Genomic DNA, 4,641 nt, shown 5'->3' with positions numbered 1-4,641 from the left:
TGCAACTTAATCCTCAAGGTGATATCATTGCTCTTTAATAGAGAGGTCTTTTTGCAGCCCAATGCAACACATAGCTTCATTTCCTGCCTCCTATTTCCATGAGTGTTGATTGTGGATCCAAGTAAAATAAAATCCTTGACATTAATCTTTTCTCCATTGCTCATGTTGTTTATTGGTCCAATTGTGAAGATTTTGTTTAATGTTAAGGTGTAATCAATACAGAAGGCCCAAGTTTTTTATTTAAATCAGTAAGTGCTTCAAGTTCTCGTGGTTGATAAGCAAGATTGTGCCATCTGCATATCACAGGCTATTAGTGAGCATTTGTCCAGTGTTTATTTTCCAAGCAAAATGCTTATCCTCCAGATGTTTTTGCTCTTTTGTGGTTTGGGACTGTGAATTACTCTCTTTGGGTTCTTTCAGGGTGTAGCCCATAAAGTGGAGCTTCAAGCATTTGCTGACTCAGCTTCCAGGATAAAACGGTCCCTAGAAACCATCAAGTTAGCTCCATTCAACATATTTTTACCCTCAAAATATCTGTACTCTACACAAACTGTTGATTATGAAATATAATTGTATTTACAAAAATGAACAAAGAGACAAAGCTTTAAAATCAATTAGAGCACTAATTAATTCATGTCTTCTAAAACAAGCACACACAACTGTTAAAGTGACTTATTTCTTAAGACTGTAGACTGGGAACGTTGGTAACTGCTGTGGAGCACCTCATCTTTGGACTGCCTGTGCCCAACACCATGATCTATATTTGGGAAATAGTTCCTACAAATGACAGCTATATCGTTGCTGTTGTTAGGATAGGCAGGTTGTGCCAGCGATTCGGTTCCAACTCAGTGACATTAAGTACAACAGAACATTGCACTGCCATGTCCTGCGGCATCATCACAACTGTTGCTGTGTCTGAGTCCAATGTTGCAGTCACTGTGTTGCTCTATCTTGGGGAGGGCCTTCCTCTTTTTCACTCCCTCTCTACCAAGCATGAAGTCCTTTGCCAGGAACTGGCCCCTTCGGACAACATATCCAAAGACAAAATCCCCCGCCCCCCCGTCTTTTTTTCTAAGGAATATTTTGGTTGTATTTGTTCCTTGACAGTTTTGGTTCTTTTGACAGTCCATATTCTTTGCCAACACCATAATTCAAGTGTATCGATTATTTTCTTCCGTCTTCCTTATTCTATGTTCAACTTTCACATGTTGTATATATGGCAATCGAAGACATCATGACTTGGACCAGATACCACGACTTACTCTTCAAGGTAGCCTCCTTGCTTGTCAACACTTTAAAGAGGTCTTGTGCAGAAGATTTACCCGATGCCGTCAGTCTTTTGATTTCTTGACTGGAGCTTCCATGAGCACTGTCTGTAGATCCAAGCAACATGAAATCCTCAACAACTTCAATCTGTTCTCTATTTACCATGATGTTGCATATTAGTCTAATTGTGAGAAATTTAGACTTCTTTATATTGAGTTGCAATTCATACTGAAGACTGCAATCCTTGATCTTCATCAGCAAGTGCTTCAAGTTTTCCTTTCAGCAAGCAAGATTGTGTCATCTGCATATCACAAGTTATTAATAAGCCTTCCTGCAATCCGAATGTCTAGTTCTTGTTCAATATAGTCCAGCTTCTCTGATTATTTGCTCAGTATATAGACTCAATAAGTATGGGGACAGGATCCTAATACACACCTTTTCTGATTTTACACCATACAACATTCACTTTTTTCTGTTCTCACAACTGCCTCTCCATCCATTAACAAGTTCCTCATGAGCAAAATTAAGTATTCTGGAATTCCCGTTCTTCTCAAGGCTACCCATAGTTTGTTATGATCCACATAGTCAATAAAACGCAAGTAAATATATTTCTTTTAATATCTGTGCTTTTTGCCAAGCCTTGAGTTGCAACACTGAAAATTCCATGGACAAAATATTGAATGATGCAGGAAGCATCAAAAGAAGATGGAAACAATATACAGTCACTGTGCCAAAAAAACAAACTGGTTGATATTCAATCATTTCAGGAGGTAGCAGATGAGCAACAGACAATGGTACTTAAGTAGGAAGTTCAAGAGGCACTGAAAGCATCAGCCAAAACCAAGACTCCAGGAATTTGTGGAATACCAATTGAATTTCAACAAGCTGATAAAACAGTGGAAGTTCTTACTCATCGATGCCAGGACATTTGAAGACAACTCTTTGGCCAAGTGACTGGAAGAGATCCATATATGTACTCACTCAAAAAAAAAAAAGGTGACCCAACAGAATGCTCAAATTATAGAACAATATCATTAATAACACACGCAAGTAGAATTTCGCTGAAGATCATCCAACAACAGTTGTAAAATGGCAGGGAGCTGCCAGAGGCTCAGGCTGGATTCAGAAGAGGATGTGGAACAGGGATATCATTACTGACATCAGATGATAGCTTTAACCACAGATAAAAGAGAACTACTGGATACCTATGATGCGCTCCACACCATGCTATAAAGTAGGTATTATTTTCCTATTTTACCAAGAAAGCAGTTATTGCCCAGAAAAGGCTAAGTATCTATTCTCAAAAAATCTAGTTAAGAAAGAGCAAGACTTGAACCCACACTTATGAAAGCATACAATACTGTGGAGAGAACAAGAACTCCTCACTCCCGTGGAGGATGCAGCATTAATGGAAGGTTTTTCCTTGCGATCTAGTCATTCTCCTTTGCATCTGAAGACTATTTTAGCAACAGTATCATGCATGGGAGGCAGTCCCTTCTTCATGAGACAGAGAGGATCCTTCATTTTGTCTTAAGGGTCTGTTTATTTACAAAATCAAGAACTGCTTACAATCCACAACAAAAAGAAGACTAGATCTGGAGACCAAAGTTTCAGATCCTACCCTTCCTGGTTATATAGTCTCTATAAGTATTCTAACTTCCCTGCACCTCAAGTTTCCTTCAACGAAACATCAAAATAAAATTTCCTTCCTGGGAAAGTGAATACATAAGAAGCATATTAAGTTTTGGTTATTAACTCAATAAATCTTCAATTTCCTTCATCCCATTTGGTTGTTACCAGAATCTTTTCTCCAATGTCTGTATCCATATTAGATTATAATTTAAATAATTTACCAGGCCCACAATAAAATCAGGATGAGAGCCATGGAGGTTCTGATCCATGAAACCATGGATTATGAAATAATCTCATCTCCGTATGTTCAGTGACTTTAAAGAATTCAACATCGTACATTCGAGATCTTCTCTTATTTGTTATACTTTTATTATCCTCTTAGGAATAATGGGCAAGCTTTTGGGGGGGGGGATCATACAGACTATCCTATTCTGCTCTAGTCTAATAAATTTCCCATTTTTTGGTAGGAGAGAGCAGATTAGGAGTAATATATTCAATCTGATCATACCATTTCAGCCCTATTATTAAAAGTCCTTGGCAAAATCCAAGCAGATAAAACACAAAAGTTGCCAATTACTTATACTGCCAGATTTCATTAGTGAGAAACCTGAGTAGTAGTGCTGTTAATAACTTTTCAAACTACAAATCTCCTGTAAATTTAAAAGAGAAATGTGAAAATAAGGAATGCACATTCAGAAACAAAATTAGAGTTCCAAACCCTACCATTTACTAGCTCTGAAGGCCTAGCTAGGCTACCAATTCTCTACAAATCTCACGATCCTCATCTACAGTAGAGTCACTGCCAGTTCTACTTCATAGGACCATGCCAAAGGCTAATTAAGACCATTTTTATATATGTGCTTGCTTTGGTAACACATACACTTCAACTGGAATGATACAGAAAATATGAGCATGGCTTCTGTGCAAAGATGGCACATACACCTTAATGGAGTAGTAAGTATTTTTTTAAAAGACAATGTACATACAGTGCTACAAAGTTAATGGCAATTAGTATGATGTGTCTTGATTATGAAAGACTATGAGTTTACCTTTCTCTTGGGATTCTCTAAGTTAGGAGAGGTGAAAAATGCCTTCCGTTTTCACTGTCTGGTAGGAGACCCTACATGGTGCAATTGGCTAAGCCTTTAATTACTAGCCAGAAGGTTGGTGGTTCAAACTTACCCAGAGACGCCTCAGCAGACAAGCCGAGCAATCTGCTTCCAAAAGACCACAGCCTCAAAAACCCTCTAAAGTAGTTTCACCCTACACAAATGGGAGTTCCCAGGAGTTGGAAATCACTCAAAGGCAACTGAACAAAAGGCAAAAATGAATTTCCCGCTGAAATATCTTCTCTGTGGTTACTATCAGGAGACAGCCAGAGTCAAACCCGGCAACTAGCCATTGTACTGCAACGACTTTCCGATCAAGTCAACAGCAACCTAGCCCTGGGGGAATTATACCAAGAACAAGACAGTCACAATGAGTGGATACTCAAAAAGAGTTCACTTTAACAACAGAAACAAACTTCCAAGATGATTTAATATTTCCTTCAAAGTAAAAATTTTAAGAAACCCACAGAAGTTACATAGGGAAAAGTGGAGCTACTCTCTCCAGGCTTACTGGTCTCTTCTTCCTCCATATCCTTCCCAACAAATTGACCCACTGACGTAATTCAGGGTTTCAGAGCATTCCTTCTGGGAAAGGAAAAAAGCAAAAAACTGCAATCTATTAATGATTACTGGC

At 38.4% G+C, this 4,641-nt stretch overlaps 1 non-coding gene across 1 annotated transcript; it reads left to right on the top strand.

The window, feature by feature from the left end:
* The first annotated feature begins 3,755 nt into the window (after nucleotides 1-3,755).
* LOC115871859 lies at nucleotides 3,756-3,862 on the top strand. The gene has a single exon (XR_004047520.1). It is a non-coding gene; the product is annotated as a U6 spliceosomal RNA (small nuclear RNA).
* Nucleotides 3,863-4,641: the final 779 nt, after the last annotated feature.

The sequence above is a fragment of the Echinops telfairi genome, unplaced genomic scaffold (genome assembly GCF_000313985.2).
Source record: "Echinops telfairi isolate 266 unplaced genomic scaffold, ASM31398v2 ScPeMD7_7409;HRSCAF=8447, whole genome shotgun sequence".
Lineage (NCBI taxonomy): Eukaryota > Metazoa > Chordata > Mammalia > Afrosoricida > Tenrecidae > Echinops > Echinops telfairi.
This window is presented reverse-complemented; position numbering and strand designations above follow the sequence as displayed.